The 14,611-nt window shown below is 34.7% G+C and overlaps 1 protein-coding gene across 3 annotated transcripts in view; it reads left to right on the forward strand.

Moving 5' to 3' along the window:
- Positions 1–14,611, forward strand: part of beta4GalNAcTA (beta1,4-N-acetylgalactosaminyltransferase A) — a 101,570-nt gene that overhangs the window by 19,687 nt on the left and 67,272 nt on the right. Inside the window, exons 1-2 of one of the 3 annotated variants that reach the window (XM_012363568.2) lie at positions 2,596–2,885; positions 4,123–4,364. The exons of 1 other annotated variant lie outside the window; for it this stretch is intronic. The gene's annotated coding sequence lies outside the window, so the exon portion shown is untranslated. Of the gene's footprint in view, positions 1–2,595; positions 2,886–4,122; positions 4,365–14,611 lie in introns of those variants that run through there. One more of the 3 variants, XM_012363569.2, reaches the window with a different exon arrangement.

Below are 14,611 nucleotides of genomic sequence, written 5' to 3' on the forward strand. Positions count from 1 at the left end.
GAGGTTCGCGCAGATTCGTGTACAAAATAGCCGCACATGTTTAATATTAGCGCAGTTATAGTTGCACGTTTACGGGTGGGGATGTTGACGTTATGGTAGCACGATGGTAGCTCATTCACGCGTACGAGTGAACATGCAATTGCGTTTTGTCCGCCTTGAAAATACTGGTTTGATCACGCTGTGGCTAACGAAGAGTCAGGAAATTAGAATATGTTACGATTTTTTTGTTTACTTTTTTTTTATTAATACTGGCTAAATGAAGAGAAAAATATGTGCAGAGATGAAAATTGAAATATATAATATATCTTACGTTATTTTGATTGACTGAATATTCAAGTGAATGAGGGAAATGGAAAATGTAGCATAAAAAGTGGTAAGTTATTTACGTATTTCCGAGTTTGTCAATCAATTTGACGTTTTTGCTTTAAAAAATATATCAACATATTAATATTCTTCAAGTTATAAATAAAAATAAGCCAATTCTGTTCTCTCTCTTGCGTTATTAAAATTTTTAACATAATTAAATTTCTCCGAAAAAATCCGCGAAGTTTCAGTTTGATGATCAGTCATTAAAATAATATTAAGAATTGAAAAGCTGTAAATATAATGTCGCATCTAATTATCAATAATAAAAAAGACAAGAGACTCTTGGGGGGAATTACACTGTGTACTTTCAGAATATTTTATAGCTATACTAACATCAATATTTTGTTAGGGACTTCAGCACGCAAAGAAGTACAGAGTAAGTCCGCCGAGGGCAATTTGCGAGATTTTCTGCTACATTCGGACGCATGCATGTTTTTTTTATTGGATCCTGCTGGATTCTCTAGGCACGAACTAAAACCGACAAACTGTCCGCCTCGGTAGTCTCAAAAGTTTTTAACGCCGCGACGAGCCGAATGGGAAAGCCGTCGCAAAATAGGATTTGGAAGGTAGAAGCTCCGTGGACCTGGACGGGAGGGGCTTTTGTAAGGTGCGCTCGCGCGCGCGGTAATGCCGTGCGAGTAAGCGCGCGCGTAATGCATTCTTCCTAATCTGCCGAGTTTTGTCGTTTTATGCACGTACGCATTGTTTTCCGAGTGAGAGACGGGGCACACATTCGCACGGTATCACGAAACACATTCAAAAGCGCGCGTATCTTAAAAGGACAATTCAGAATAACTCCGCTGTTCGCATTTGCTGAAAATGCTCGGATTTTAGGTGCATTGTTCGCTCTCGCGATACAAAAGATGTCTAAATGCGAAGTAAAAGTCTGAGCGAGCTTTTTTAACGAGTGGCACGAAAATAGAATTGCGCTGCACAACGTGTAAAATGGTGCGGAACGAGCTTCGAGTCGCGCATTGCGTGTCGCACGGATAAAAATGGGATGACATTGATTTCTATCATTTGCCTTTGGCGTCGAAGGTCGCGCGATATTTTTCATACGTCCTTTCATATTTTAATTTCACGCAGGAAACGTAGTCAGACGCACTAGACCGAGGAGTTCGTGCACTGCCGCGTTTTGCATTCGCTAAGGCTGTTACGTCGTATTCAAAGTCGCGGATGTGCGACAATGCTGCTCGTTTTAATTTAATGTGCAACGAACCTTTTTGTCACCACTTCTTTGTAGCTTTGAGAGGACAATGTAAGCTCTTGAATTATTGAAAGTGCTTCTTGGCATGCTTTGGTATATATTTCGCGATCGACATATTCTTTGCGAAATATTCTTTTGCAAAATAGATTTATTCAAAATAGAACCTTCTGGAAAAATATATATATCGTTTCATAATAAAGAATTATATTTGTTTCTCATCTTTGAAAATTTTTTAATAAAAGAATATGTAGGATTTCTGGTTGGTTATTAACTAATTTATTTTATTTAAAACCAGTAGATTTATTAAAGTAAAAATTATAAGATACGGAAGATCAGAGTTGTTCTCTCGGTCGCGGACGTTCTCTCCTTTAAAACGAGATCGTCATCGTCGGTCGAAAGCATCGCTCCTCAAAACATCGCTGACCTCGTTGAATAATACACACATAAATTAAACAATACACATAGTTAGACCAACATAAACCGTCGACTCGCCTCTAATACGGCTCGGATCGACGTACGTCCGATGTGCGAAATATTATACTTCCACAAATATAACATAGAATATTCAAAATTATTACTTGAATCTAATTAGTACAAAAAACCAATAATCCAATATATAATTGGGATAACACAAAATTAGATACTTTATTGAGCTCAGCTAGAATTTATCCGGGACTTTATTAATGTTTTATTTGTTTTTCCACATATTTAACTGTATTTTAAATTGCAAAATTGTCAACTTTTATTAGCATAAATAGCTCTAAAAAATTCATCATATTGTCTCGACGATTTCTTGATCGTCTAACATTCGTGTTTTCCGTGCGGAAAACCTACGTATATAATAATAAGTTTTTCATAAATTTTAAATTTAACTTCTTACGACTTACAATGTTATCTTTCACGTCTACGGTCAGATTATTTGATTTACAATATATAGGTTCACGACCAATCGACGCGCCGACCCCCAGCCAGCGCGCACCAACCTACAGCCGTGCGCGCTGACTACTAGGTAGCCGGCTTCGGCGAGCTGCGCTTGAGCTCAGTCTGCGCCGAGACTTCTCGCGAAGAGGAGCGTTTCGTGCGGTTCGTGCGTTTTCGTGTTTTCCGGATTCGATTTTTCGTCTGTTTCATACTGGCGGTTTCATCGCGCTATTCGCCAAGCGAGTCACGTTTCGCTGGATAACCGAGATAAAAGATCCGCATACTTTCGACGCGCGTACGTGATGCGATTTGCAAGTTGCAACGTTTGCAAAAGTGACATTTAAATCGGACTCTCAAGTGAGAAGAACACTGCCTTGACATTGACTGTCAGGTGAGTAATTGTTGATTGAAACTGCGACAAAGTCTGAAAAGTAGTAGTTATAAATATTGTATATATTTATCTTTGTAATCGCCTCGTGTAAATGTCAATTCAATATAATTTAAAATATAGAAAGACACATTATTGACAATTTACTCAATAAACAAGCTACTTAAATTTTTTCTAAAAAAATATCTATTTTAAATTGATGAAAAAATTGATAAAAATTGTGCTATACGTTAATAATCTCACGCTAAATATTGGCATTGCAATTTCTATAATAACAACGGTGTCAACAATCGTGTTCTTGGCACCAGAACAGAAACGGTTCCGTATTTACGATCGCGCGATTTCGCAAGAGACACGAATAGCTTGGGGACAAATTGTGCGGTCCATTCTTGTAAGAAGGGACATTGAAACGGTGCGGCTGCTATATATTCAGTGAATGCCGAGTAAGGGATCCCGCTTGCGTTGCGGAAGGGGGACGAGGGGGGCTGTGAATGTAAAACCGGTTGCATTGAGAAGGTCAGTTCCTGCATCGGCGCCACTTCGTTCGAATATTTCGGCCTTTATTTCGGTCACGTCGGGTGTCCTTTATTCCAGAATACCACATCCTGGGATATCCGTAGGTTATCTGTCGCGAACTCATTTTGTCGAATAAATTCTTTGAATACAATCGAATAATATTTAATCCCAAACTTGATTTTCCGTGCGCTTTTTATTTAAAACATTGTTATGGAACGTTTGTACTTTTAATCGTAGATACACTATATATTGCGTTGAATCATGAACAACTTCCGTTTCTTTGATAAATATTTGCTACCGCAAGGGAAGTTATTTATGACTCAACCGAGTCTCAAAGATGGAAGAAAAGTATTCGAAATTTTATTTTTAATGTCGTGACTTTTCGTAACTTTTTACACACACACTTTTGTCTTTCGTAATCAAATATTTAGTAAAATATTTAACATACGAGAAAAAGTCAAAAAGTTAAGGAATTTTTTTTAAAGATTTTTTTATTTCTTAAACTTTTTTTTTCATTACTGCGATTTATAGATAATGTTGCGACTCTTTGACTTACTCTCGTATATGTCAATCAGCGAATAATTGTAATCGTAAATGAAAAAAGAAAAGTACAATAAGGGTAGATCAATGAGGAAAAGATCACCCTATTAGAAGCGTTAAAATGGCACATGGGGTGCCTGCTATTGACATGCTAGAGTTCTCAGTGTGACGACATGTATTCTAGGATCAATAGAGAAAGAAGAGGACGAGTCGACCTAAAAGAGGGCTTCGATGGATCTCGTTTGAAACCTCAAAGGCCAAGGCTGCCTCTTAGCTCGAACTGCGAGGGAAGGTGAAAGAGCAAGATAGAGATCGGTATAGAGAGAAAGAGATGAGCTATCTGACACGTGGGCGGACTCTGAAGACTCGCAAACTCGAGCGTCGCTGAAAGAGAGAGGGAGAAAGAGAGGCGAGAAAGTGAGAAAGGTAAGAGATTACGTAAGGTCTCGTGCAAGAACGAGAATTGAAGGGGAACTGCCACTTCGGAATGTAGCTGGCAAATTTGTAACGATTACGTAGCGCCTAGCACTATTCGCGATGCTCGTCCTTTAACCTCCTCTCTGATGCAACTTTTTTTTTTTAGAAATTTTCACTCAAAACTCAAACTCTTTTAATATAAACCTTTTCATTATAAATTTCAGAAATAACCATATTAATTAAATTAGAGAAATGTTGAATTAAAATCTTCTATCTCTTTGTATGGATAAGTTTATAATACATTTTATCTTCTCAGTTGACATGATTAATTGAAAGTAACTTTTCTATATTTACATAATGTTTTGTATAACACATTTTTACGTGATAATACACGTTTTAATAAATTGTCAGCAATGACCGGCACTAAGCCTGATTGACTGAATCTCGTTTCGCCATATTGCGCATTGAGCTGTAATGTAGAAAACGACAGCGAACCGCTAATCTAGGATTAGTTAACATACAGTCCTGGCCGACGCAATCTGGCCTAAATAGACAGTATTAATCTTCCATCGACGGTGAACAGCTGGGGAATTTCTAGGCTTGCTAGAACGAGGTATTAACTGTAATTGGTGGGTATTACTTAAATGGCCCATCATTTAATTGGCGCATTGTTCCGCATTTAAGTAATATTCGTTGATTGCCGGTAATTTGAACTCTTCGATTTTGAGAAGAAATTATTTCCAGCAATTATTACGCGGAAATTATTTAAAGTAGCCACACTTGATATCACGTATTATAATTGTGTTATTATTGAGATTGCTAATTATTGCTCGCTGATTAATGCTGAGTTAATAATTTATTTATTAGCTATATATTACTATTTAAAATAGATATTATTTTATACTCGAGATATTAAAATTCATTTACATGCATCCGCGAAAATGCTTTCATCTTCACACGCTTATAAAATATGGTGTTTATCCGGAAAAAACCTGAAAAACCGGAATTCTTTCCGGAGGAATTTTCTTTCTACTTGGAAGAAATCAAGGGATACTCGGGAAATTTTATCGACAATTAAAAATTCTTGAAAGTGTCTTCGCGAAGATTTTGCTTTTATTTTGTGATCGGTTAATTAGCTCTTCACTTCTTTTCAGTACTTTTTCAAACTTGATATTTAAAAGTAGAGTGGCTTTTAATACTTTCTCTACGAGCATGAATAAGAAACATTAAGAAGCTCAAACCAATTTATTTTAAATTTGCATGCAAGAAATGCTCTCTTTTTCTCTGGACATTGATCGAAAATGCGCGTGAAAAGTTAGAAAATTCTCTATAAACTTTTTGCCAAGATTTGGATAAATACTCTATATAGTCCTCGATATTCAAATAAATCATTTACTTGTTTTAATTATTTCGCTGAAATAAATAATAGCATTAGTTGAAAAGAATAGTTCTTGATGCACGCCGTATATTCATTCATGCCAAAAATAACATACTCTCGACAGATTTGTTTGCAAAGCGTTGCGAATATATGTTTCCTGGTTGCAATCAGTAGCCGCGCGTTACTTAACGCGCCAGATGTTCCTCGAGCCGGCTTGCTACACGGTGCCACCATTAGTAATTTCGTGGGCTGCGACGAGACGCAAAACTCGCTTGATACATTTGAAAGCCAGCCTGTACGAATACTCGCGATTGCGAAGCCTCGGCAACGTAGCGTGCAAATTATACGCCTCTGTGTATTACGGTTTATTTCATTTGGCTTTCATATACATAAGCACGACGGGAAAATCTGAAGGCGAAAGAGGTAGGACAAGAGTGAAATGAATAGTGTCTCTGCGTAGAATTTGCACGTAGGTCGGCCCGTATTTATTCAACAGCTAAACTTCGGCATTCTTCGCGGAATATCGCATTCCCGGAATGATATCGCGATTAACATATCAAGTGACACGTCGTGAATATCATATTGCGATTACCGAAATATTTTATCATAATAACATTTCGATATGGCATCCGCCGCATTCATATTTTCAACATTACGCTTTTACATTTCAGTTATTAATATAATTTTAATTGTTTAAATATTTTATCCTGATGCGTATAAATCTTTAATCGGCTTTTAATATTTCTCTCGATTTACTACTCCCCCCCTGTACATCTTTTATCAATGATCAATTTTTCACGTGTCTAATTATTGCATAACTCTTCACACGTCTAATTATCGCGTGCTATTTTCGCGCGAGAATTCCTATCGGGAAAAATTCAATAATTGTCGTCTGGCGGTTAAAAGTACTATGTATAAATAATGACAGCCGGTCGGACTCATATTCTTTGTACGCGCGACGTGTATACACTCAACTCGACATGGATCAAGCTTGCCCTAAATGATAGATAGCACTATCGTCAAGAAGTCGTCCATTAGGATAAAAGCGAACGGATCGTGTGGCATTGATCAGATTGACTGATAGGATGACACATGTCGTGCTTAGCATGTCGCTGCTCTCATTGTATTCATGATATGCGGCTAATATACTTGGAATCTTTGAAAAAATTAATTTTTTAAATAATAGTATAATAGTATTTCTACAACAATAGTATTTCTTATTAATAATGCTTTTTTAGAAGAAGTTATACCTACGTAAATGGAGGAGATTAAAAAGAGATAAATAAATGAAAAAAAGTAAAAGGAAAATATAAAAAAAGATTTGCATTGAGCAACTCTGTTTTGTTTTAATATGTTTCATAAATATTTCCAACGAGAATTGGAATTTTGTTTTCTGATTTATCGCCATTTTATGTTTTTTTATTTATAAACATAAAAATATAACAATACTGTTTTAATATAAAATATTTTTGCATACTTTGCGAACTTGTTATTTACTTTTTACGAAATTCGAATATTTGATTCGACTGAGTTTGATGAAATATTACTAGTATATTGCTTATTCATATTGTTTTAAGATATTTTTTACTCTTGAGACTTTTATTTTGGTTTATTTTAATTAAGAGTTACACGAAGTGTGAACTTTCAAGCGAGATAAAATATTTATTTATGTGAAATAGCTTAGTAATCACAAAAAATGGCGTTTTTTATCGATGAGATATGTCGAAATAATAACGATATACTATAATCGTTTCACATAAATGGACCACAACGCAGGCACTCATCGCGCTGTCATAAATCGTAACGCCCCCCAACTAACGTCAGCGTGTAACTGTCACTGCTCTATATGTATGTATGTACGATAATTGATCGCGCGGTACGCGGAGTCATCGCTTAGTCTGTAAATTATTTTTTATCACAGCGTGTTGTTCCGTGGACGACATTTTGGAGATTTTCGAAGTCTGTGAAGTATTCCATCGGCCGCGTTATCGTCAAAATATACGAGCCTGTTTTCATGGTACGAAGCAAAGCGTTGATTTCAGTCGGTTTATTGTTTGCAGCTCGCCGAATATCGTGCAAATTTCACTTTGATATGATCATATCGAATAACGTTCGAAGCGACTGCTTTCGCGACGTTAAAAAAATTTTTAATTATATTGCCGGGAATGGCGATTAAATTGAACAGAATTTTGATGGAAGTCTGCTTTGAATCTGAAAATATAAATCTTTCAATGTCGTAGATTTGTTGAAGTGAAATTTTGCGTGTTTTTAAAACATATAATTACATAAATATATTTTTCATAATTTCTCTTTTAATAATGAATTTCTCCTAGTGAAATTTTTTTCGTTATAACATTGAAACGTTAATTAGAAGCGTAGTTCCGTGAACAGCAAGTTTTTTTTAGAATAATTATGTAAAAAGCTACTGCATCATTAGGAAGAAACATATTTATTTACGCTACTCATCCATCAAAGCAAAAAGCGGTTTGCCGCGAACAGCAATTATTCTGCAGTGTGTACGTAAGGAGCATGGAGAGAGGTATCGACTACTCTTAATAGTCGCAATGAAACGTATTTCTCGCCATTATCGCGTTTTGCATGTATAAAAGTCATGCACTCGCTCAAACGATAGCGATTTATGCCTTTCATAGTGCTCACTCGATTCGTGCCGCGAAGAACGATTGTTGTTACCATTCAACCGCGCGTTGGTTCCCCATTATATCATGAGCGAGGAAAATGTCTTGAGGGATTTTACATCCATTCATCGACGATGACCAAATTGCGCATTGTGTGGTTTTATTAGCTATATAACCCGAATAGATTACGTTTCTTACGCATGTGCCGTTTCGCAACTCCAGACAGGATGAGTCGCAGATAAATCTCAGTTAGGCGATGATTCTTGAAGCAGGAAATGCGTATATACTTTTTCTTAATTTATTAGGATTTTTTAAATTGTGTTAAATATTTTAGGATTATTCGTATTAAATCTTCTGTTATAGATTTTTTATATAGTGGAATTCGATTCTTCGAAGATTGATATTTTATCACAAATGTTTAAAGAATATTTTGTTATATTGAATCTCGAATTAAATCTCTGTTTATAAAATTGATAGAAAGTTTGTATGAAGCACAATATACAATAACTGGAACTAAAAAACAAACTTTTGTTTGTATCGGATATCTTTGAGACATAATTTGCTTTAAAATTCTTCAATTTTTGTTACAATATTTTACGGTAATTGATTTCCAATATTGAAAGTGGATTTTCTCTTGTACGATATATTTATATAATTCAGTTTGCGAAAGTAATGCCACTACACGTGTCGACGTGAAAACTTATTGCATCTCTCATTTAAAATATTAATGCATTCTATATCAAATGAGTGTTGTTGTATGTATAATCTTTTTTAGAGACCGCAAAATTATCTTTTATCAAACCACACTTTTATACTTAGAACCTCAGACATACTTTATCTCGGTTTCGAATCGATTACGGCATGGCACTTTGGTTTTGGTGCAGCACGATCATGATCATTTATTCTACGCGGGCCCGCTTTATCACGGTCGCTTACAGCGCGGCAGGCGCGCATCGCATCCGCCGGCCGCACGGATCGTGGATTGTTATCGGACCAATTACGTCCCGTCGACGGCCGCTTTAAATCGACGACGTCGACGACGGCGTCAGCATTCGCGGCAACGGCACCTGTTTTCTACTGCCTTATAGTTACATGACCGCATTGTTTCCGCTTACTCTCACGCAAGCAGTATGTATATCGCGCGTTGCGAAACGTAGAAAGGAAATACATTGATAAATCTTTGACATATGGTAGCAAATAATAACGAACAGAAACTGTAAGCTAAAAAGTAAAAATGTCCGATTTAATTTCAGTCTTGAATTTATCTTTTAAGAATTTTTAAGAATTTTTAAAAGAGAACGAACTTTTACTTAATTAAAATTAATCTAATTAAGTTTACTTGGTTATCGTGAATTTCGAAAAAATAAAATTCTAAAATTGAGATACTTCATACATTAAAAATTGCAGAGTGCTATTCTAAAACGGAGTAATTTAAATATTTCATTTGATTGCTGCGAAATATTGAGTTGGGACTTCATTCGTTCCTATTCATTTTTATTCGCCATTCGGCTTTTGCAGTAAATGAGCTCTCTTCTCGCCTTTCCGGCGCATAGATTAAGTGAAAAGGGAGACTCATATTGAAAATAAAGTGCGTATTTCAGTCGAGAGTTTCAGTACGATTCGTGGTTAAAATATGTCCGAACTTTCCAGCCAACGATGTAAGCTAGTACGTATACTTTATATTCCACGTACGTACACTATTTACGTGCACTACGTGCCCTTAAGGGATTTGCAGGCAGGAATAAATAACTACCTTGTCTATTTATTATGTCGGTTTATAATTGCCGTTTATTTTACACAAGTCAAGGTGGGACACGCCGTTTTAGGGTCTCCCGAAGTAAAAATCGATAAAATACTATTCGGTTGTACCAAAGTAACTATTATATAAGCTCTTAAATCTCTAATATATTTATATTTATTATTTACTAATGTCTATTAAATCAGTAATTTTATGCATATTATGTCCACGTTATTCTTTTTTGCGCATATATTTTATGTTAAAATATTGTCAAGCTACACATTAGAATTTTATATTTTACCGTATCAATTTTACCGTATTAGACAAAGTAGAATTTCTAAATTTTAATTCTAGAATTTTTCAATTTAATCTTTGATATTTTTGATATACAAAAATCTCTCTCGCTTTTTAGAGAAAATTCTGATTATCTATATCGTCTCTCATATTTGTAGAATTAGTAATATCATTGGCATATATCCAATCGATCGAGCTGCTTTCAAAGAGGAACGATCTCGTATATCGCACTGGATTGCTTCGTACAAGTTTAATTCCGCATCGGTGTGAAAATTTCAAAATTCATTAATCGCGCGAATTGGCAGCAGTTGCTTGTTTTTTTAATACAGAATTTATTTATTTCGACAGCTAGCATTCGCGACACATACACGCACTGGTAGATAGAAGTATGATTCGCATGGCAACGTCGAGAATATCTATATTTAGCGTACCTCGGTTTGTACTTTTAAAGAAGTGCAGCAAAAAAAGTAGATACGCTTTCCGGTATAATTTATGCTATATAAATATGCATGGCATGTTTCCTCCGACTATGATAGTACGTGTAGAACTGGGAAGAAGCATGTTTGAAAAATGTTCTATTCGATACTTTCCAAGTATCACTGGGTTTAATGTTAACCATTTGATATGTAAAAATGCATATATATATCATGTTAGAGAACACAAAATAATAGAATAATGTAATAAGCTTTCAAATTAATACAACAACATTAAAATAGACAATTTTTTAACATTGTTTAAAAATGTATTTTGTGGTTGTCACCGAATCAAATAGATAAATGAAATTTTCTTTGTATAAAACATGACTTTTTGGCGGAGAAAATGGAATTTGACGTAAATTATTTCCGCATTCATATTGCACTTTGCTGAAACGTTTTGGACATAATCCACTTTTTTCGATTTTTTTTGTACATAGAAAGGGAAGCAAACCTATTTTGCTAACAGCAAAACATTGTGCTGTAAATGAATTAGAGCAGTAAAGAAGAAAATTGGCTGTGTGTTTATGTATATGCGTGGAAGATGTAAAAAAGCACATCGATATAGATACGATATCGAAATGTCTGAAAGTGATCGCAGAATCAATTGAATTGCATAGATATTGATAACAATTTTTAGTAAAAAATCAAACGCAATTACGTAGTTATTGATAACGCATTTTTAGTGTAGAGAGTATTTATTTTATCAGTTCTGTTTCTTGACTTAACAACTTAAATGATTAACGACTTAAAAATGATTTGTGATAAGAGAATTTTATTTAATAAGCAAAGTATATGCAATATTATCGCAATGTTTTTTCCTCTAATTATTACTTGTTACTGTACTACTGTATGTCTATATTTATTTATTACAATGATAATGTTAAAAGAAAATTATTTTATTTTAAAACCAAATATGTTAGAATGTAGAATCTTCTTTTAGAAAATTAAGAATTAGATTCTATTTAAGAAATAAAATAAAAATATTTGTGCTCACAAATATTTTCCCGATATTTCAGAACGCAATGCAATGTTTTACATTTATCCTGCGATCTATTTTTGTTTGTATTATGTTTATTTTGCAAAAAAAAGCCGATGTGTTATTTTAACGAACAAACGATGCAATCAATTACTAATTTGCGTGCATAATAGCAACTTGATCACAGAGAAACTTTGCAATGTTATGCATTGTTTCTTGAGACATATTGTCGCCGATATTGTCAATTGGCATTAATAGTATACTGTTACATATGTATTCGCGATTAAACAGCCGCGAACAGGCGGTATGATATTTTAACGAGTTACTGTGAAAATTGTCGCAAATCCCTCTATGCATATTGGCACAATTTTTACGGAGATAAACCATGATGTATCGCGGTTGAAAATTCATAAAAACAATCGGGAAAAACATATATTTAGATTTTAAACCAGAGATGTATTGTATGCGTGGTTACGAAACTCATTAAATTCAGAAATTATTCAAAAAAATACGTTATATAAAAAGCTCGCTATTCAAATCCAAATTATTTGACCATAAAACTTTGTACCATGTATTTTTTTTAAACCAAGGCGCGCACTGTCGAAACTCATTAAATATGTCGGTACTTTGATGCAAACTCTCCGTGCAAATTTCTCTTTTATTATAATATACGTTTACCCAAATCTGGAAAAATTATTATACCGTTCTTATGAAAAAATACTTTGCCAAATGAAAAAATTTTTACTCTTAATGAAAGTTTATTTTTAATTATAGAAATACGAAATTCTTTTCAAGTAAAACATTTTTGTTACTAATTTTATTTTTTTCATTAATGTTTTAATTAATAAAAAATAAAAAAATTTGAATTCTCTTATTTTGTATTTAGAAAGACAAATCAACTGATTGTGAGATAAAATTGAATTTTCCCTTAGATCTTTAAATTAATCTTGGTTTCAAATACTTAACTCTGATATCTTGCAATGCCATTCACATGTAACACGATGGATAGTTTACTTTCGAAACTTGTATATAAATAAGTGATCAATTTGCCTTTTTTTTTATAACAGCCTGTTAAGAAAGTAATTTTGAAGTTGCATGCCTCATTTATTCGCGTAAAAAAATATTTGACATATTTATTAATGCTACCGAAATATGCTTTATGTTTCCTAAAAAAAAAAAGCAATATAAGTTTTGAAATTATATAAATATATATCATTTTTTGAATGATTCGATTATAATCGCACAAACTTTGCGGTTGGTGTTGTACGAGCGACAACTAAGTATCGCATGTCTCATATCGCGTTGATTTGATAATTCAGATTCGTGAAACGATATACATCGTTATTGCGCAAGGCAAGCACGGACGCGAATTGCGCAACGCGAGCAAGGCTGACACGTGTGAGACGGACGAGTCGGGAATCGATCCGAGTTTAATCTTACGTTGCAAGAGGACCGGTTTCCTCCTGAGGAAACTCGATGCTGTATTACATATGCGTGTGCGCGCATTTGATGCATTCGAAATGCATAGTACTCGGCTATAGCGCGAGTTGCAACGCAAATGTACTTTTTACATCATCGCGTCTAGACATCTAATGATCGCAAATCGTATTTTTCATGTGTCGCAGCAATTTCATGATAACTGTTATTTTAACTTTATCTTTTATTATAACTTTAATCGGATAATTCCGATTAAATCGAAACTCGTATAACTCGTCTAAATTAAATATTTTTTTGCGTATGCAACATAAATAAAAATTTCAATTTTTAATTCAACAATATTGCTTGATATAGAATATTGTTTGTTTAGATGTAACAAATTTACACTCGGGAATGATTGAAAAAAACTCAAGATATATGTTTTCAATTTTATATTCCTATACTAAATTGTGCGTGTAATATGATTTATTCTTAAATTAATTAAGGGTATTTCAATATCAGGGAACGTGCCTCAAATGATTCTCAGAGTGTTAATTAGACAACACTTTTATGATTACGAGCACGACATCGAGGTGTAATTCCTCGATTAAAATTAAGTGGACACTGTTATTTGGACTCCGTCGTAAACATCATAAACTCATGACGTACACGCGATGCGTGCGTTCGCAAAACAGCCTCGTCGTCGCATATATACATATAATGTGTTAAGGGCATTATTTATAATTTGCTGTTATACTGTGCGCGATATACTCGGTTTCGTGCCATTTGCCATCGCGTTTGTGCACACGTAATGCGATAATTTACGTAATTACACATCGCTAAGTTTGTCTGTAATAACCATTAAACGGCTATGAATGTCGCATCGTCCGTTACTTGATAGTCCGTCTGACACTTATCTATTTTATATGTACATATATGTACATATATACGAATCAGATATGGCAAGTGTAGGAAACTAAAAACGCACACGAGTCGACCAATTATTTCCAGTATCTGAAAAGCCGAAGGCTGCGAGTGAAAATTCAGATTTATTCTCATTTTCAAAAATGATTCAAACATAAATGTTAATTGTACAAATTTCACAGAAGCTGCGTATTTTATTTGTTGCAAATATATCGATGTCCATCAATTGCGGGACACCCTGTATACTCGAGAACCGTCGACGCTCGATGCACACATGTTATCACGAAGCTAACTTTTATCGCGGAGATGACGTACGATTGTTCCGCCGCATGTAAATGTCAGGGGATGCTACTGTCTGACAGAGCCTCTGCATCGCGATGCAGTTATCTGCTCTATCGGGAATGTGCTTCTTCCTACT

This window comes from Linepithema humile, chromosome 7 (genome assembly GCF_040581485.1).
Source record: "Linepithema humile isolate Giens D197 chromosome 7, Lhum_UNIL_v1.0, whole genome shotgun sequence".
NCBI lineage: Eukaryota > Metazoa > Arthropoda > Insecta > Hymenoptera > Formicidae > Linepithema > Linepithema humile.